Genomic DNA, 21,471 nt, shown 5'->3' on the forward strand with positions numbered 1-21,471 from the left:
AGCTTCCATGGATGCATATGGTGCCTTTGTGCAAATGAGAGGACAGCCTTTCCTCCAGGCAAATGTAGCCTCCTACCGGGGCAGTGGCTTGGTGAGCAGAGCACAGCTGGACCTCAGCTCCATCAGTCCCCTTGGCCATGCACCCTCGTGCCCCAAACAAACTATACAACTCTGCATGGTAGCCTGGATTTGCTAGTCTGGAGCTCAGGGGGGTATCTGGGACTGGGGAAGAGCCATTAGCTTGTAGGATGCTTATTTGGATGCTGTATGGGTTAGTGGCTCCCCGGCCAAAATAGGGAGGAAGGACCAGGGATGTGGAAAGGTGTGGGCTGAGAGCCCTCCCTTTCCAGGGCTAGACTTTTCCTTCACTTCCTGCAGATGAAAACCCCCTGATTCTCTGCAGGGCTGAGTAGCTGTGAGCCCCTCAGTTCTGCCTTCTCTAAGTTCATCCTGAGGAGTGGGTGACACAAAGGTGGGTCATGAGGAGGCCTCATTCTCTCTCTCCTTTCACTTTCCATCCTTAATGCAGGTATGTTAACTTCTGTCACCATGCTGATGATTGTAGTGCCCACAGATGGGCTCCATAGACAGGGTAAGCACCAAGAGGGGGGAATAACATTCAGAGTGCTCGTTGGAGCCCCACAGGAGGGGAGCAGGCATAGTCAACCAGGCCACAGAGACTGCAGTGGCTGAAGAAGCACGCAGCCAAGTGTTTGATAGAGGGGTGATTGGCTCAGACTGCTTGGATTCAAAGCCCAGGGCCAATTCTTATCACGTAGGTGACCTCAGCTATAATAAAGTATCTATCTCATAAGGCTATGGTGAGAAATGAATGAGTTCTCTCACATAAAGTACTTAGCACAGTACTTCAATACCCAGTGAGTATTAGTGTATATGGTGTGTATGAACCAGTGGGGTATGTATATATGTGTGTATGAGGAAAGCCCTTCCTAGTGGAGTCCCTAACCCCCTGCTAGTTGCTGACCAAAGCAGGCAGCAGAGGAAGTGGCCTTGCTGAGCTGGTCAAGCTTAGAGCTGTTTTCTGCCTTTTCAAATTGGGTTCCTCAAGGGATCACATCCCCAGAACCTTGTGGAGGTCAAGCTTGAGTCACAGCAGCTGAACAGGGACTCTTCCCTTTGTAAACACTTCCAGGGAAGGTGATTTCACAACTCCTCAGGACCTGGTCCAGCATTGCTTAGCTCCCACCCTCTGTATGGTATCCCGGGGGGGGGGGGGGCCTGAGTCCTGATCTCATGGCTGGCACTTTCTTATCTTCAGAGTAAGAGGGAAGTAAACCCAGTGCAGGACCCTTTGTTGCACCACCCTCTACCTTCTCTTCTCTTCAGCCTGTATGGGGTCCTGAAGAGTGCCTTAGAGTCTCTTTCCAGAAAAAACATCTCCCAGATACATATGGTCAAAGGCCAAAATTTGCAAGATTCCCCATCTTTCAGGAAGTTATAATTTAGTGGTTAAACTGGTGGGCTCTGGAGTTTAATTTCCTGAGTCTCAGTGCTGCTTCTATTACCTACGGACTGTGAGACCTGAAGTCACATAGCATCTCTAAACCTCAACTTTCTTATCTGTAAAATGGAAGCAGCCACAGTGGCTCCCTCATGAGTTTCTAAGAGGATTAAATGTAGGGTAACCAACTCGTCGCTGTTTGGGACTTTCCCATTTTCACACTGGAAGTGTTGCTTCCAGAGAAACCCCTCAGTGCTTGACAAACTAGGACAATTGGGCCCCCTAGTAAATGACATAATGCCCAGAAAGCAACTAGCCCAGTGCAAGCAGTTCATCCAGGTTCCATTGCAGTCAGCTGATACTATTGGTATATTCCCTAATTAATCGATTTTTAAAAATATTTTTTAAAGTTTATTTATTTATTTTGAGAGGGAGACAACGTGCAAGTAGGGTAAGGGCAGAGAAAGAGGGAGAGAGAGAAACCTAAGCAGGCTCCACACTGTCAGCACAAAGCCCAATGCAGGGCTCAAACTCACAAACTGTGAAATCATGACCTGAGCCAAAATCAAGAGTCCTAGGCTTAACATACTGAGCCACCCAGGTGCCCCTATCTCTCTCTCTCTCTCTCCCTTTTTAAGTTTATTTATTTATTTTTGAGAGACAGAGAGAAAAAGTTCAAGTGGGGGAGGCGCAGAGAGGGAGAGGGAGAGAGAATCCCAAACAGGCTCCACTTTGTGAATGTGGAGCCGATGCGAGTCTCAAACCCATGAACCATGAGATCATGACCTGAGCTGAAGGCAGGCACTTAACTGAATAAGCCACCCAGGCACCCTGCCTAATAATCTGATAGGAATGTTGCCTGGGGGATCTGGAGTCCAGGACTCAGTTCACCTTTCTGTCCCCCTCCTGCTCTAATGGCTTCCTGGGCATCCCTCCCTATTTTCTGGGGCCTCAGTTTGTTCACCCTTCAAATAAAGGAGATGAACTTGAGAGTCGCTGGGGATTCTTCTCACTAAAGCCTACGAGATTTATTCAGGGATGCCCTCCCAGTGCCTGGTAAGGCAGCCTTGAATATAGATAGCACCAGGTATGCATTTGTCTGCTTGACGTTGAGCAAAGCCCACGCATGTTCTAGCAACACAATCTGCCCCAGGAGAAGTCTGAATTGGAAGTTTCATTTGCACATTGATGGTGACGTTTTACCTACAGCTAGGGCTGATTTGGCTCACAGGAAACCTTGACCTACGTGTTGGGGGGAAATGACAAGATAATTGATGTTCCTGTGTTTCTTGAGGTTAGCATCAGCTCCAGGAATGAGTGTGCCATCAAGAAATGAGATTTTCCCCAGGAAAGCCTTTTCCTTGAAGGGATGCAAAGGGTTGCCTCTTCTCCTGGAGCAGTTGGAATCTAGGTTTCAACCCCTCTTTGTCGGACCCACCCCAATATCCAGATTTCAAGTCAAGCCAATAGGAAATAACTGGGATCCCCCAAGATCTGGGGTTTATGAGTTCTTGAGGGCCTAAGTCCTAGGTTATCAACCTCCCCTGCATACCCTAGTTTAGTACTGGACTCACAGAAGATATTCAATAATAGATATGCTTTACTTTGTCATTCCCAGCCATTCACTGTTTGGGGCCTCTGCATACATCCTGTTGAGTTGCCTGCAAAATGTTCAGTTGATAAGGAAGGCTGTTTTATTTTAGCTCTAACGAGGAGGGTAATGCCCAGGTTGGACAGAGCCCCCAGACTTTGGGATTTGGACCCCTCTCAGATTATTTGATTGTCTAGTTGGGTCCTGGAGGATGAGGGGCAGTTGCCCATGAAAAGACTAATTGGCTTAGGTAACTATCCTGGAAATGATTAATTTTGAGGCCAGGAATGAAACTAGTCCTAATACTGGATGGCAGAGAGCCTTCTTTTCTCTCTGGGGCTGCTTGAGAGGCCTCTGGATTCTGAGACATGGAGATGGGGATTAATCATCCCGGTTTGCCTGGGACCATCCCAGTTTTAACAAGGAAAGTCCTGCACCCCAGGAAATTCCTCAGTCCCAGGCCAGTGGGACAGTTGGTCACCCTACATGGAGATGTCTGGGTGGTTCCAGCATGGGGACCAAGTGCTCACATTGAGGCAGGAAAGAGCAGGGGAACAGATAATAGAGGTCCCACCAGGCAGCTGCTGTTGGCTAGAAGGGTCGGTGGCAGCACTGACAGGTGATTACAGTGGAGGCCCCGGCAGTGGGCAAAGACAAGTCATTTCTGAGGCGAATGACTTTAGAAGAGCTGACATCTGGCAACGAGGCTTGTTAGGACAGATCTCTTGGCTCTAAGAAGAAGAAACCCGGGGCGCCTGGGTGGCTCAGTCTGTTGGGCATCTGACTTTGGCCCAGGTCATGATCTTGCGGTTCGTGGGTTCAAGCCCCGCATTGAGCTCTGTGCTGACAGCTGAGCCTGGAGCCTGCTTTGAATTCTGTCTCTCCCTCTCTCTCTGCCCCTTCCCTACTCAAGCTCTGTCTCTCAAAAAACAAATAAACATTGAAAAAAAAGTTAAAAAAAAAAAAGAAGAAACCCTTCCTGAAGCCAGAGTGGGGCCTTAGGAGTAGCCAGGGAGGCCAGCAATGCTCAGCTAAGTGGCCATCTCAGGGTCCTAGGCCACAGAGGCAACCTCATAGCCAAAAAGCTGACAGGAAAATCTCTAAGTCCCCAGGAAAATCTTAGATTTTCGGGGGGGGGGGTTGCTTGGATAGGGTGTAAAACCCAGCCAGATACTGGCAGGAGTTTATGCTCTGATGTGAGGCATAAGAGAGAAATTTCACCCAGCTTTGTTCTAGGCTGGTACAGTGGGATGAATAATGGCCTTCCCCAGAACCTGTGAACGTTAGCTTATATGGCAAAGGGGATTTTGAAATGTATTTAAAGTTAAGGATCTTGAGATGGGGAGATTATCCTGGGTTATCTGGGTGGGCCCTAAAAATAATCACAAGTATCTTTAGAAGAGGGAGGAAAGGTCAAAGAAGGAAGTTGGAAAGGTGATGTAATGACAGAAGCAGAGGTTGGACTGATGTGCTTTGAAGCCAAGGAAGGGGCCACAAGCCAAGGAATACGGGTGGCCATCAGAAGCCAAGAAAGCAAGGAGTCTTCCCTCCAGAGGCTCTAAAAGAACTAGCCCTGCCGACATCTTGACTTGAACCCAGTGAAACTGATTTTGGACTTCTGACTTCCAGACCCATAAGAGAATACATTTGTTTTGACCCCTAAGTTTGTGTTGATTTGTTATAGCAGCAATATGAAACTAATACTGTTGATAAGTTGGGAGTCACCGCATGGCCATGTCCTGATTCTCACATTCGTCTTTGCAGCACACCTCCTCAAGGGCCGAGAAAAGTGGGAGAGAACATGGAGATCCTTTTCAGTGTGACTGTCCTAAGGAACAGGCTGCCCAGAGTTTCAGACCCAGTACCTAGAACAGGACTTTAAACCTGGTAATACCCAAAAAACACTTGCAAAGTAAATGAATACCTTTCAGTCTGGTGATTGAATTGGAATAGCTCAGTAAGGAGAAGAAATGCCCTCGAGGCGTGACCGACATGGACTCTCACTGAAAATCATGGGTCCCGACCCCAAGAGTGCCCCTCTTTAGACCCAAGGGCTTCAGGGAACCTCAGTGGAGTCAGCTGGGGAAGGGCCACCAGGTAGTTTCAACCAAAACTGCAAGCATACTCAAAAATTTCTCAACCAAAGCACACTACAAAACATAAGCAGATTATGAAAAGTCCCCATTGCGTCTCATATATTACATAGTGCCATGTGACTTTTATTTGTGTGTTTTTATTTTTTTAAGTTTGTTACTTATTTTTTTAGTAATCTCTACACCCAGTGTGCGGCTGAAACTCCTGATCCCAAGATCAAGAGTCACATACTCTTCCGACTGAGCCAGGCAGGCACCCCTGTTTCTGGGAAAATGGGATATGGCTTTAGGAAGCCACAGGATCCCATCTTGCTGCCCTAACACCTGACCTGGGGCATCTGTTAGCTCTTGACATCGAACACCCATCCACTCTGGAACTGGGCATAGAGATTAAGATGGTTTTCAAAAACTTGGAGGAAGAGACTATTTTGCTGAAGAAAAAAAAATTATTCTTCTTACTAAGAAGAGTTTTCAAAGAAACTGGACATTGTGTCCAAGGTACCAACTTCTTCATAAAGAAAATTGGGGAGGCACTCTTTCCTCTAAGCCTTTGCAACTAAGATGGAAACATGAAGGTTGGAATGGTTTGTTACTAATCTATGTTTATAAAAGGAGTATCTAGAACACCCAGTATCTGTGTGAGCGCACCGAGGGGCTCATTCCTGCTGTTGAGAGAGAGGTCTAAGGTGATGCAGAGGGGGCTCCTTCGACCTTTGGTGATGGAGTTCCCATTGTTTTTGTCCTGGCTTTGTTGTGACCCATATCCACGAAGCTACACACACACAGGGCATGGACTAGCTGTGCCTTGTCCACTTGTGAGCTCTACAGTGCCCATTCTTGGGCTTGGCATAGGTAGGTGTTCCATAAATGCTTCCAGAATTTCATTGAATTATCCCTGCAGCTCGGGTAGTGGATACTTACGTGACAGGCCACATAGTGCTGTTGGCAAAAGCTCTTCCTTCTCCTGGCTGTCTCAGAAGCGAGGTCTTTGGAGGAGGGCATGTGTCACTCTGGGTCCTAGACTACAACCAGCCTGCACCGTTGATCCCAGGGCTGTCTCAGTCCGTCGACTCACCCAGAGCCCCAGAGCCCCAGAGCCACGTGCAACAAGCAAATGGGAAGTTGGCTTTCCTTTTTCTTCCTGTCTTTGATCCTTTCCTTCCACTCTTAACTGGTGGAGCACCAGATGGGCCAGCCAGTGTTCTAGATGCTGGGACCACAAGGCAGGACCTTGTTTGGAAAGCTCTTTATTGAAGTGCACAGAGAAAGAGATCGATTCTTTGCTTCTCAGAGAGATAAGCTGAGGGGACTTTATTACAAGTTACCCAGGGAAGTGGATGTTCACCACTGTGGGCCTTCTGGCATCCATTTCTTCTTCCCTTTGATGACATATTACACACTTTATTTGAATGTTCATCTTTCCCGCATGCAGCCTCTAGACTTCCCACCCTCCCCCAGCTACACAGGCAGGTCTTGATAGAGTGAAACCAATCAGCATGTCCCATCCACCTGGCCTCAGCAATTGGCCAGTGGGTAGACACCAGACCCAATCTGGATCAACCGGACCGGAGGGACTTTTGATGGGTCCTTGGGAAGATGGTTTCTTGATCATGGGGAGAAAGACCCACAGACTCTTCTGTGTGGTCAGAGTGTGGACATGGGTTTGGAACAGCTTTGACTTCTTTACAGCCTTGAGTGTGGCTCAGCTAGGGATGAAGCCCATAGCCAGAGCTAGGCGGGCCTGAGAGAATCCCAGAGCAGTGGAGTCAGCACCCTGCCTGAACCTCGGCTGGCACCTCGGCCACCTCTGGACTCTGAGGTTATGTGAGCCAATCCACTCTCTTTATTGTGTGATTTAGTTTGGATTGGGTCGTCTGTGTCCTGCAGCTGAGAGCATACTCGCTGATCTCACCGAAGAGGAATTTCAAATCTGGTTTCTTGACCTTGAAAGGCAGTCTGGGTTTGGGGAAGGAGGGGCAGGCACTGGTTAGTGACCCATCCAAGGACCAACAGCCTTGTGTCCCCAGCTCAGGAGAAGTGGGAAGGAGACCTGAATATGGACAGAAAAGTCTAGGCAGGTGGGGTGAGGGGAGGGCTGGTGCCAGGGTCCCTCGCCCCCAGCCTTGGCTGGCAGCTGCTGCAGTTTAACTCCACCTGACTAGTAAATGCAGAGTGCAGTCCACCTAAAGAAATCAGAGCAGCTGCCACTTCAAAGCAGGAAAGATGTGTGTAGGTGGGTGGGGAGGAGGCGGATAATTATGCAGGGAAAATACTTTTCTTGATGTTCTTCTGGAAATGTGCATGGAGCACAGGGAGCAGCAGGAGAGACCACGGGAAAGGGAAAATGTATTAGTAGAGGATATGCATTGTACCTCTCCAAAGGGGCATAGGTGGGGATTTGCAGCCGGTCACATGCTCATCTGACCACAGCACCCTTTTATGGGAAGCATCTGAGACTCCATGGGACACCACCAGATATGGGACTTCATCCACGAGTGACTGAGGGATTTGTTGGGAATGATTGAGTCCACCTTTGTATGTGTGTTTGTACAACACACTGGCTCTTCCTCATGACCAGGAGGCTGGGTGCCGTTTGCATTTTCTCACGCTCTGGAGAAGGAGAAGGGAATTCAGGCCTAGCAGGAGAGGAGGCTGCAACGTGCCAGGGAGAGCTAGGGCCTCTATGTGCCATCTCTCTGCCCCACTGGGGATCTGCCCACAGACTCCGCGTACCGTGCATGCTTTGAGTGGCAGAGGGACACCACTGAAATTTCAGAAGCAGCTCTGAGTCTGTGAACGTTGGATGCCAACAATTATCCAGCTGTGAGCAAGCTGAACATTTGTTAGGGCCATTTTTGTGTAATTATAAATATTTGAGGATGTTAAGCTCCCAGGTTACATATTGAGGGTATTATTTGAGCAATGGCTGGCTGCCGAGCTGGAAATGCAAACACCCTTTCATTCCCCTCTCCTGGAGCACTTAGAATATTTTATGGGATTCAAAAGAAAAAAGTTTCAGTTGAGAAAAACAACAACAACAACTGGAAACAAAGTCAGTTGCTAATATTTCTAAATAGCTCTAAATCAAAAAAGAGGAATGCGACCATTTTACTTAATTGTGGTGGGTTTGTGATGCATTTTCTCTATGGGTTAGGAAAGCAATTACCGTCAAACAACCTACTTGTGTCTCCATTGTGATAAATGTTCCCTCTAATGGGGTTGACATGCCAGGCAGAGGGCCTTTTAAAGCACTTAATGCTTCAGGAAGTGTTTGCACGTGTGCGGCTCCTTGGCGTGCACTGAGAGCCCATGACTGGCTCCCTCTAAGGATATATCGTGGTGCAGGGGGTTCTTAATAGGAGATAGGTCCTTTGAAGCAGCAGCTGAGGCCTGGGGCATGAATGGCGTCTCTGTTGCCCTGTCTCTGTCCAGGGCCCCACGTGAGGCCTTGGGGCCTGTCCAGCCCTCGTACCCTTGGTCACCCTATCCTGTCCAGCCAACCTGAGAAGTCTTATATCACCTCACCTGCCCCCATCTGCATTCCTCCCACCCTGGAAAACACGGGCCATCTCCCACCAACACATGCACAACCTCTCCTTCCATCTTCTGCCTGGAACCTGACCCCTCCTGCTAAGCTTCCCCATACCCCCTGAGCATTGCCACTCATTCTCCAGACCCCCAGTACTCCCAGAGACCATGGCTTCTGTGCCCTTGAACAACCCCACCCAGCCTCTGAGGCTCCTGCATGCTGTTCCCCCCCTTTCTCAGCCCTTGCTCTGGGCCCTGGCTTACCCTTTCTCACCTCAAAGAACTGCCTTCATCTTGGGTAACTTTAACATGGTGTGAACGGCCCATTGCACTGGCCAGGTCACAGACTTCCTTGATACCCTTCCACTTGCTTTCACAACCAGGCTGCCATGTCCAGACCTGACAATCTTAGCCATTAGGTGACACCTTGGCCACAGTGAGCACCCTGTATCTCCCCTACCCTCTGCTCCTGCGGAGGCCTTAGGTCCCCAGCCCCAAGGATTTTGTGGCCTCATTTCTGGCTGGGACGCTGTGGCCATCCCTCTTACTCTGTCTAGGGCTCCTGAACCCCATCATCTCCATCCCTCAGCCCAGGAGCTGCCATCTAAGGCCCCTGCTTGGGCACGGAGCTGCTGCTTGGCGACCCTACTAGCCAGCCCCGGAGGGAATCCTGACCGTGCAGCCTCCCACGCCCCTACCCCTCCCTGCCTTCTGTCCCCAGTTCCTAAGGTCACAGCGAAACGGCTGTGAAAACGTGTTAATAGTAAAATAACCAAGACTCCCCCTCCGCCCCCCCCCCCCCCCCCCCCCCCGCCTCAGATGCAGGCAACAGGCAGGGGGCATCTTCTGAGACACTAGGGCAAGCATCCCCCGCTTGCTTCCCGAGGGCGCGGGGCGGGGGCGGGGCGGGAAGGTGGAGAAACAATGTAACATTGGTTTGAAAACTCGAGGTCCCCACACAAAGGTGGGACAAAAGTGGGATCGATCCTGAAGGCTGTAGTCCCCAGACGACGCTCCAGCCGCCAGCGCCAGGCCCCTCTCCAGCTCACCATACTTGGATGGGGCAGCGAGAAAACGATTCGGGACAATGGGGACAAACCCAGGGGGACCCAGATCGCGGCTCTGGCCGCCGTTCCCTGCCCACTCACTGGTTGCCTCGTCCCCGCAGCGCGGGCCCCGGGCGCCCCCTGGAGGGTGTGCGGACTTCAGGCTTTCAGCCCAGACCCAGGAGGGTGCTCCCATCAGCTAGAAAAATAGCCCCCATAAAAGTGGACAAAGGACAGGAACAGAAACATTTGGAATGAAACACAAATGCTCAATAAAACGTTAATCTGACGTTTACATAGGCAGGATCTGTTGCAAGCCATTACATACATCAATTCCTTTAAATCTCTCAATAACACTACTAGGAAGACAGAGTACTCCCATTCTATGAATGAGTAAACTGAGGCGCAGAACTGAGAGTAAACTGTGGGCTTATGCTCAAGCCCACACATAAAGTGACAAGGCTAGAAATCTGCCCCAGCGGCCTGACACCAGAGTCTATGGCCTTACTCACTGCATTAGACTGATTGTCAATATATGAAAAATGTACATTCTGGCTAAAAAACAAAGTGTAAATTAAAACAATCCATTCAATAAATTTATTCTACAGGTATTTACTGCATGCCTACTGTGAGCCAGGGCCTATTCTGTGTGCAGAGGAATGGATACCAAAACACACAAAACATTAAACTTACATTTCAATGTAAATAAATAAATAAACATGAAACTATATTCTGTGGCAAGTGGGATAAGTGCTTAGGGGGAAAATAGCAGGGTAAGGGGGAAAAGAAGGGATATTTAAATCAGATGATCAGATCCTTCTCTTTGAGACCTAAAGAAAGTGGGGGAGGGAGGCTCGTGGTTATCTGTGGGGAGAGCGTTTTAGGGAGAGCAAGGTCCCTGAAGCCATGCTGAAGGCACTGTCTGTATAGTCCACAGGAGTTGGTGGGCTCCTGTCCAGCTGCTGTGATCCATTGCCTGTGCCCAGGACTGTGCTAGACATTTGGGGAGGAAGACTTGCACGTTAGCCATTCAGTGGGGATGACGCTCATCTTTGCTCCTAGTATTCACTCACCTCCCTGCCACTGGCCCAGTGTGACAATTATCCCCCATGGGTCTCAGCAGAAGGTGGGATGGATCTGGGGAAGTGAAAGGGAAAGCCCCCACTAATATCTGGGGGTGGGGATAACTGACCCAAGTTCCAGGTCTCTGGGCTGGGACACAGCAAAATTTAGCCCTGTTAAATGTGGTGAGAGAAGTTTCATTACCGGGGGAGCCATCTAACTCTTAGCCCAGACTCTGAGAGGCCTGAGGGAATCCGGATGAGTGCATCTGCAGCTTCCAGTGGTCCCAGCAGGATCCAGATGCTCTCGCTTCTGTGTTCCCTTCACGGGTCTCTGTGGTCTTCCTCGCTAGATCTTGGAGGCACCTGGGATTTTGAGTGAAATGTCCCCTTAGTGAGCTTCCTGTCTGGCCCCAGGATAGGAGGGCCAGGCCATGACTGTAGTCTGCAGGCTCACCTTTCCTCCAGAGACAGAAACCCAAGAGTAAGGTCAGAGGGAGAGCAGGTAGCCCCAGAGGAGGTGAACCCAATGCTTTCTCAGTGCCTGCCACCTCCTCCTTGCTGTGGCCAAAAGGCCATGATTTTCCCTACTGGTTTGGTCTCATTTCATCCCTTTGAGATAAGATGAATCACTCTCTAAAAACTGCTTATGTTTTATATGGTGAACTGCCCTGTGGTTCAGTGTTGAAAACTTCTGTTGATTCTTGTGTCCACCTGGGTTCTTTTGAGTCCTGCTTGGATGACCTTAGGAAGGGGTGAGCTTGTTTTCAAGATGAGCACAAACTGGGGCAGAACCTGGAAGAGAAGGAGCTTAGCATAAGGGCTGCCCGGGGAGGGCCAGCTGGTATCTCCATCTCTCTCCCAGGGTCACAGAGTCTCTCTCTGAGCTTGTTCTCTTCTCTTCTCCATCAGCAGCACCTTTGTCCCCCACTTACTTAAAGTTTCCTTTCCCTGGCTCCTGGCTTCTTTTTCCTGAGCTGCTTTCTCATATCTGACCACGTCACTGATCTGAACATCTCCTTGACCTCTCTCTTCTCTCCTTTCAGCATCTGTATCAGAAACTGGCCACCTCAGCCCTGGAGTTCTTCATTTGTGTCCCCAAGCCAGCTCATCTATTTTATGCCAGGGCACATCATATCTCTGGATAGTCCCATCCGGGTTCAACCACTGGGGCCAAAAAGGTAGGGCACCAAGGTAGCCAGCTGTCCCTTCTGCCAGTGGCCAAGGTGATGCAGACACCACTATTAGACTGTCTGCTACGGTCCCAGATTCATTTTTTTTTATTGTTTACTCATGCTCGTGTTTCAGTTTTTGGCCTTTGTTATTGTTGTCTTGAGGTCTTTTCAGGGTCCTTAAAAATTCCTCAGGCGCCCAGCCTGGTTTATTGCAGTGGCTCTTACCCAGATGCCTGGCATGGGGAGGATCATTCATAAACAGGAAGTCACTTCTTCCTCCCACTTAAGTCTTACCTGTCATCAAAAAAGGGAGGGGAGACCATACTTAATAAACACCACCCATTAGATTAGATCGACGGTCCCCAAATATTGCATTTCTTCCAGAAACAGTATCTCTTGCCTTCACAGAAGAGCATGTGGTCAAGAGGAAATTGAATAAAGTCCTTTAATCAGCCACAGTAGTATTTGAATCATTTAATTTAGGATCTGACAACCACAAATTACTTTATTTTCCAGACCAATTTTAGCCGACCAGGAGAGCTGGCCCAGTCCCGACTCATGCTTAATAAATCACTCCTTTGCCTGAACATGGAAAGTTTGGGGAAGCAATTTTTCTGGGGCTTTTCAAACATAATCAAAAATAATCTCCCATGCTGTGTGTGCCTGACATGAGTCCTTGGCTATGCTCCCTCTGCATAGCTTTGTGGCTATAGAGTGAACCCTCCAGCTGAGAGAGCCAGGGACATGAAGCAGGGAGCTGTCACCTCTGCAGCCTGTGCTTTTTATTCCTGGCTCCAAGTTCTCATGGCTAGGAAAACAAGTCAAATCAAATTAGATGCCAGACACAAGCTGCTTATTGCAGCTCACCCTCGGCTGCCTCAGACTTTTCAACACCTGCTGAAGCTGCTTCACTGGGAAAAAAACGAAAGAGGAGCTTCTGATTCAAATAACACCAGTGGGACACCCCAGCTGTGTCCTCTTCCAGAGTCCCGTTAAATCACCGGTGAAGTCCCAGTGGCGGGCAAAGCACAAGATTTCTCCTTCAGAACCAGTCTAGATGTCTGTGTGTCTGAGCCCCTGGCGCCTCCTCTGGCCACCAGGCAGATGCAGCTGGGCTGAGAAAAACCCACGGGACTTCATTCTAGCCCTGCTGCAAGCTACAGCCGTGTGTCTGTTCAAGGCCCTTGCTTTTAGGCCAGTCTGCTCATTTTTCTCCGTTGATTCCAAGGAAACAAAGTGGCCGGAAGGAGGCTGGTGGGACTAGGCAGGATGCGTGGCGTTCTTTTTTTTTTTTTTTTTTTTTAAATATGGAATGCTTCACGAATTTGCGTGTCATCCTTGCGCAGGGGCCATGCTAATCTTCTCTGTATCGTTCCAGTTTTAGTATATGTGCTGCCGAAGCGAGCACAGGATGCATGGCGTTCTTGGGGGCATGTTGTATTCCTGGAGGTATAGTACTGATGAGTAAGTGGTATTAAGGAAGGAAGAATCTGGGGTGCCTGAGGGGCTCAGTCAGTTAAGCGCCCGACTTCAGCTCGGGTCATGATCTCACCATGCACGAGTTCAAACCCCGCGTCAGGCCCTGTGCTGACAGCTTAGAGCCTGGAGCCTGCTCCAGATTCTGTGTCTCCCTCTCTCTCGGCCCCTCCCCTGCTTGCACTCTGTCTCTATCTCAAAAATAAATAAACATTAAAAATTTTAAAAAAGAAAGAAAAAGGAAGGAAGAATCTGATGTGGGCCAGTGCATGCAGGGGAATTGTAAATTTTAATGAAATACGTTTTTTAAGAATTTCTGTCTCAGTCAAAGATGTGTTGATGTGAAAATAAAACCATCAACAGCCAAGGTTACAAGGGTGGAGCAGGTGCCCGCAGGCACCAGGAAATCCTGGGATGGAGCCAAATGGGAGAGCAGTCCAGGACTCCTGGGAGCTGTCTGGTCACAGGCAGCACCTCCCTGGCGCCAGACCTGAGGCTGCTCATCCATCTCCTGCTTCTGGGCACCCCTCTCTGCAGGTGCGCTCTTGGTTCCTGCTCCCCTCCCAAAATTTGAACTCATACAAACATGACTCTGGGTTCATCTGGTCATGGCACTTGACCCAGTGCTTGGAGAGCCACTATCAACCAAGGAAACCCTCTTCTGGCCCCTTTGTGGAGGGTGTCCAGGGACAGAGTGCCCCAAGCACCTGTGTCAAAGTCCTGGGCAGCGGTAGGGCCACTGTTTGTCAGGAGGTCCCACGTGGAACCTGTCTAGAAAGTAGCTGCCCATATTTTAAAGTGGGAGCAGGGATGGAGATTCGGGGGAGGGCTGCTGACGCCGCTCATTCCTCACATTGGCACCACTACTGCCTGAACTCCCACCCTAACCCTGGCCTTACTTATCTAATTAAGCCTGACTCAAAAAATAAATAGAAATAAGATAAAATAAAATAAAATAAAATAAAATATTAAAATAAAATAAAGTAATAAACCTGACTCTGCCATTCACTCTTATGTACCTTTGAGCTCCTTTCTTAATCGCTGATGCCCAAAAGTGGAACAGATAACAAGGGCACTTTCCTTCCAGGGTTGTTATGAGAATTAAATGAGATAAGAGTTCAGAAACATAAACTATTTGGGAAATAATAAAGATAATAGACCTCTTTGGCCTAAATGCAGCTGGAAATCATAGAAAATGTAGATGGGTGTAGATTGGAGATATGATCTTATTCTAGAAAGATGAAATATGTTTTGAATTGACACAAGAGTGAAGTACATTTCATTAAACAAAAAGAAAATAAGGTAATTTATGTGTAGCCCTATAAACATGACTCACAAAATAGAACTATAAAATAGTTTGCCTTGCTCTTGGATGAAATATAAGCTAAATTCCCATATGACCTCTTCTTTACCCCTTGGCCTGGCAGTAATTTTCAGCTCTTTCTTCCTCCCGGAGGCTTTCGTGATCAAGCTGTAAAATGACCCCATGCTGTTTCTCTCATGTCAGCAGCCACCTCTGGTCCACTGGAAACATTCACTCATCTTTCGCCCCCATGATCTCTGGCCTTGCAGGCAGACCCCAATGCGGCCCCTCTCCTAGCTGCACTGTGAACACATCTGGCCAGCCTGTCTCCTGCCATTAAGATTTCCCTGCCCTAGTTCACTGTATCCCTGAACTCCAAAGGACATGTATTGAGCCTTCTGAGTGATCCCACAGAAGCTCCTTTCCCTAAGCTTGAGGTGAGGAACAAGCATCTTTTACTATCACCCTGGAGAAAGGGGATTCACAACCCTAACTCCCCAAATATGTCCACAGAGCCCGGTGCACTGCAAATGCTCAGTAAATGGCAATCATCCCAGCCTTCTGATCCTGCCTCCCGGAGACCTACCTGCCTCTCAATGGCCACTGGGAATTGACTGCCCCTTTCCTGAGCAGTTCTTTTTTTTTTTTTTAATCTTTAAACATTTGTTTATTTATTTTGAGTGGGGGGAGGGGCAGAGGGAGAGGGAGACAGTGGATCTGAAGAAGGCTCTGCACTGTTAGCAGAGAGCCCAACATGGGGCCTGAACTCACAACATGTGAGATCATTCCCTCAGCCAAAGTTGGGCACCTAACGTATCGAAAATAAAGGAATTTTTATTAATTGAGTGCCCCAGAGAAGCTCAAGAGCAGAAACTAGTCTGGAGAGTGCAAGAAACCTCCATTAAGGGGCTCCGTGTTGACAGCTTGGAGCCTGGAGCTTGTTTCAGATTCTGTGTCTTCCTCTCTCTCTGCCCCTCTCCTGCTCATGCCCTGTATCTCTCTGTCTAAAAATAAATAAACATTAAGAAAAAAAAATTTTAAAGGGGGATTGAGGGGCCCAGGGAAGCTTGGGAGCAGAAATGAGCCTGCTTGAGGATGGGGAACAAAAATTCTAGGCCTAGGGGTAAGGGAAGAGACACCCAGGTGCCCCTTCCTGAGTAGTTCTAAGCCCTAAGTCCCAAAGGCAATTCCAGGTCCCTAAGTGAGACAGTTATTGAGAGGCCAAACTGAGATTCCACTCCAAGCCAAAGTATTCCTTTCTGGTCTTTGCCAACTGCCTCCAGGGAGAACAGTATCCCTACCCCTATATTATGAGGATGGATGGGCTAGTGAGAAAGAGGAAGATATCCATCCAGCCACAGAAATGTGATGGGTATGGCAGTGTCCCAGGCAAGCACCAAATAATCCCCACGTTGGCTGCTGGCTATTTTGTCCCATTAGGGACTTACTTAGGGAACTTATGGGAGAAGAATTAGGAGGCCCTTGCTCAGTGTGACCAAAGGGACCTCAGGAAGTACTAGGCCTTGAAGTAGAATGAAAACCATGCCCCAGGAAACAGGAGAGGAGGAGACTGGAAGGAGGAAGATAATGAGTGTGGGGAGAAAGGGAGAACCCTGAAGTCAGAGATGCCTTGGGGAAAAACCTTGGGTCTGAGGGTCAACCCAGAATCGCTGAGGGAGGGGTCCATGCTCAATTCTCAGAGTGGCTCAGGAGGAGACAGATGGTCTGGAAGGCCAGGCAGTGCCCCAGGAACATCTACACCAGCAAGCCTATCTCAGATGATTAAAAATGGCAGCAGATAAATTTAACTAAACATGAGTAATGGGGACACAAAGGGGAAGTGAAGAGAAATAGAATATTTTAGCAACATAAGGAAATGAGAAGAAAATGACTTTGCAATGAAATGTCAAACTTCTGTGCCTGGAGGAGATGTAATCTGGTCATTGCAGGCTCAGGGGAGCGGGGGAGTCTGTGGTTATTTCAAGCAAATTTTAATTCACTATAATTTAATAACATATGGCCAAATCCCTTTGGGTTGGTGTCAGGGGATAGAACTGGGATTCAGAGAGTTACCTGGGGTGTTTATTTTCATTGCTTTACAGGAAACTGTGTGATTATTCATCCACCATCCATCCATCCATCCACCCATTCATTCAGAGAGTAAATGTTAAAGCCTGAGGATTAGAAAAACAAAAGATGGGGTGGGGTGGGGGGCCTGGGTGGCTCAGACTTCTGACTCTTGATTTCAGCTCAAGTCATGATCTCTCAGTTCATGAGTTCGAGCCCTGCATCAGGCTCTCCTAACAGTGCGGAGCCTGCTTGGGATTCTCTCTCCCCTTCTCTCTGAGCCTTGGGTGTATTTTCTCTCGCATTCTCTCTCCCTCTTTCAAAATAAATAAACTTTAAAAATTAATTAAAAAAAAAAAAAGAAAAACAAAAGAGCCCTGCCATCTCCTGCCCCCCCCAGGAGACAGACAAGTGAACAGACAGTTACAATATAGGGTCACATTCTGGGCCTAACACTTGCTGTTCATTAGAAGTGTGTGAATTGAATGTATGAATGAAAGGGTGGTTCTGGTAAGGCCAGAAAGGAGTGAACATCAAGCTGGGTCTTGAAGAATGAGTAAGAGTTCACCAGGTGGACAAATAAGTTGTGAGTAGCCCAGGGAGAAGGGACCACATGTAACAAAGGAGTGTGGGTTACAGTCATGGAGTTGGAGATCGCCCAGGGAAAGGGGACAGGATAAGAGGAGGAAACAGACAAGGAGACACAAGATCAGTGGGGTTTGGATGGGGAATCACACCCTCAGAAAGGCAGACTCTGAAGACCTCCCAGTCCACCTAAAGCCCACCCTCATGGAAATCTTGACTCCAACCTAGATGCCTATTTACCCTTCCAGCCTCAACTCAGGCATCATGTCCCCCAAGAAACATTCCTTTCTGACTTAGCCTGGGGTGAGTCCCCTTCCCCATGCATGCTCCTGGTATACCCTGTGCCACCAACCCTGTCACTGCCCATCCCACCCCTACCTATATTGGATTAGCTTGTCTGTATGCCTGCCCATCTCCCAGTGGAAGGGATCCCCAGCTCTGGTGATACCCCCCAACACTGATGCCTCCCTGGGTTCTAGCCAGGCTGTCCTGTCAATGGTATCCCATCCCAAAGATTATCCATCCAGAAAAGTGGCTCCAAAATCTGAGGCCTAAATCAACGGTTGCTGGGTGGTGTGGCAGAGAGGAAGTTGTTTTAGTTCACACCACATTGGACCTTTCTGCTCCTCTAGAGGGACTCAGGAGTGTCCGAGGTAAGAACTCTTTTTAAGCTCCCAGGACCCTGGCTGGAAGGGGTGGGTGGTTAGGACTTCTGGGCCTGGGGAAACAAAGTCATAGAAGCCTGGCCCCAAGGCAGAGAAGCCAGAAGTGCTAAAGAGGTCAGGTCCGGGCCTAGCAGTAGAGGGACAGGTAGCCAGCCACCTCCCTGAACACAGCTGCCCCCAATACATGGCCAGAGGGAAATGATAGAGCTGCAGGTGCCCTGGATGTCCTGGTTGCTAGGCGGCAACCAAGGCTGTAGCAGCCGGCAGGTCACCATGGTAACGGCAGGGCCTGTCTCCCGCGTTAGCCCTCTAGACCTGTGCCTCTGTGCCGGGAGGTGCAGGAAACGCCCAAGATGTGGGGTCCCAGATGCCAGTGGATGTGTGGCAGTCACCTCCTGGCAAAGGCCCAGGCAGGTCGAAGACCCAGCTGATTTTAACTTCCACATTTTCTCACCTCCCAGCGGGTCACACCTATGCAGTTTGAGCCAGGCATAACAGTTGTAGGGGAAAAATAAAATTTGGCTTTGGATCAGCCACACCAGATCTTTCATTTTCCAGATGAAATAGAACCCAGAGAGGGAAAGACACTTTTTGGTGACCATACAACTGCAGTCCTTCAAATAAGGCTGAATAGAAAATGGAAAAGAAGAAAATGATGCAAATGACCAAAAACCTAATCTAGAATGTGTTCTATTTTTTAATTACCATTTTAAAATTTAAATTGTTTTAGGGGCGCTTGGGTGACTCAGTCGGTTAAGCGTTCAAGTTGGGCTCAGGTCATGATCTCACAGTTCTTTTCTTCTTCTTCTTCTTCTTTTTAATGTTTATTTATTTTTGAGAGAGAGAGTGAAAGAGTGCAAATGGGGTAGGGGCAGAGAGAGAGGGAGACACAGAATCCGGAGCAGGCTCCAGGCTCTGAGCTGTCAGCACAAGAGCCTAACACCAGGCTTGAACTCAGGAGAGCTGTGAGATCAGGACCTGAGCCGAAGTTGGATGCTTAACCGACTGAGCCACCCAGGCTCCCCACGATCTCATAGTTCTTGAGTTAAAGCCCCACATCGGGCGAGCTCACTGCTGTCAACATGAGCCTGCTTCAAATTCTGTACCCCCCCTCCGCCCCGCTCTCGCTCATGTGCTCTCTTTCTCAAAAATAAAAATAAATTGAAAATTTAAATTGTTTTAAACCCCAGCATTCACCTGATGAGTTAAAACAAACAAACACAATGTGAAGCTCAGTTGGTTGGGCTTCTGACTCTTGATTTTCGCTCAGGTTATAATCTCACGGTTGTGAGACTGAGCCCCATGCTTGGGATTCTCTCTCTTTCTCTCTCAATATTAAGTAAATAAATAAGTAAACATTTTTAAAAAACCAGCCCAATGCCACGTGTAACTTATGAATCTCCTTCAGCTGATCATATGCAGCTTTGTCTTCCTGTGCCATTTTCTTTCTTCTCCAACTAGTGTCTTTCCCTCTCTGGGCTTCTGTTTCATCCTTAAAAGGAAGAAGCTGGTCTAGCTGATCTCAGAGCCCATTACTCTTTTTAATAAAGCAAAGCCTTCGTTTCATAAACTCAGCCAGGTTAACTGGGCACACGTTTATTGGGCATGCAAGTGAGCAAGATCCACCTGTGGCTACAGTCCAGTTGGGGCTACAGTCCACAGATGTCTCTGGAACTGGGCCCCTGGTAGGCTTAGTCTAAGGGCGGCCTAACTCAGGTCCCTTGGACTCATATATCTGGTTGTAATGTTAGAGAACATTAGCCATGAAAAAAAATTACCTTGTTGAGAATAATTTCAAGTTAATTAACCTGCAAGTCTATTTTAAATTTTTTTTTTTTCAACGTTTATTTATTTTTGGGACAGAGAGAGACAGAGCATGAACGGGGGAGGGGCAGAGAGAGAGGGAGACACAGAATCGGAAACAGGCTCCAGGCTCTGAGCCATCAGCCCAGAGCCCGATGCGGGGCTCGAGCTCACAGACTGCGAGATCGTGACCTGGCTGAAGTCGGACGCTTAACCGACTGCGCCACCCAGGCGCCCCATGCAAGTCTATTTTAAAAACAAAAACTCAGAAACACGGTTAATCAAGAAGTATCATATAATCTTGTTTATTTCTAGCACCTCATCCGTTCTCTGCCCTCCTTCCATATTCTGTCCTTGGCTCATTTTGTCCACTTCTTGGTCTCTAAGCAGTGTCCCTGTGTTTGTCCAGAAAAGCCCTCAGATGCCGTTTGCATCTTGGATCTCCAGGTAGGATCAATCTTCCCACACAACTAACCACATCTCACAGTCATTGAACACCCTTGTCTCAGATAACAGAGGTATCTGAGGAAAACCTTCCTTGAGTAGACATTTTCCATGACTCCAAACCCGGGGAGAGAATGGGACCAGGCCACAGTGCCAGGGCAAAGATGAGATGCCAGGATACACTTGAGGCACCACTGAGACATAAGGATACTTGATAAACAAGGAGCAAGCGACAGGGAGAGCAAGATGGCTGAGCCAGAAGCCAAAATGAGGTTGATAAGGGACCAAGAGGCAAGCTGAGGGCCCAGCACAAGCTAGCACGCCTGTGGGATATGTGTGACATTCCTCAGGCATTCCTGGCTGCCCAAGGTCAAAGGAAAGGACAGAAACAAATGGCTAAACTGATAGAGTCTCCATTGGTTTACAAATATCTTAGTAAATTACAAGGAAAAGGCAATCTTATCAATAGCCTAATCTCCAGAAACCTATAGACTCAGTTTCCTGGAGCCCAACATCACCTTCCCGTCCATAGTGATGTGGGGAACAAGGGCAAGAAGGACATGGCATATAAAATTAAATTTCCTTATAACCTACAGCCCATTGACAACTACTTGAGGTAGGCAGAGTAAAGCTTTCTCCAAGAACTCCCTACTCTCTTAATGTTAATGCTTTGCTAGAGGGAAAAACAACCTTAGCTTGACAATAGCTAGGCCTCCAGTAATCTGTGAGTCTTTAGCATCTGGAAAATCCCTTTAAGAAACTTCCTCTTGAGTTTTTAATCAAAAAAATATTTTTTTAGTGTTTATTTATTCTTGACAGAAATGGGGGGGGGGAGAGGGCAGAGAGAGAGGGAAATACAGAATCTGAAGCAGTCTCCAGGCCCTGAGCTGTCAGCACAGAACCTGACGCGGGGCTCGAAATAACAAACCAGGAGATCATGACCTGAGCCGACCTGAGCTGAAGTGAGATGCTTAACGGAATGAACCACCCAGGTGCCCCTAAGAAAGTTCCTCTCGACTTTACCTCCCCCAGTCCCATAGTATACAACCAGCCATTCTTCACAACCCAGTGCAACTCCTCCTGCCCAGGGGTCCTGTCTCTGTGCTTTAATAAAATCACCTTTTTGCACCAAAGACGACTTCAAGAATTCTTTCTTGGCTGTCAGTTCCGAA

At 48.3% G+C, this 21,471-nt stretch overlaps 1 non-coding gene across 1 annotated transcript; it reads right to left on the reverse strand.

Annotated features, from left to right (window-relative positions):
- Positions 1–13,257: 13,257 nt before the first annotated feature.
- LOC124511976 (U6 spliceosomal RNA) lies at positions 13,258–13,364 on the reverse strand. Its single transcript, XR_006962013.1, has one exon. It is a non-coding gene; the product is annotated as a U6 spliceosomal RNA (small nuclear RNA).
- Positions 13,365–21,471: the final 8,107 nt, after the last annotated feature.

The sequence above is a fragment of the Lynx rufus genome, unplaced genomic scaffold (assembly GCF_022079265.1).
Source record: "Lynx rufus isolate CCGP_SWC_20201006 ecotype Redwood Valley unplaced genomic scaffold, mLynRuf1.p SCAF_16, whole genome shotgun sequence".
Taxonomy (NCBI): Eukaryota; Metazoa; Chordata; class Mammalia; order Carnivora; family Felidae; genus Lynx; species Lynx rufus.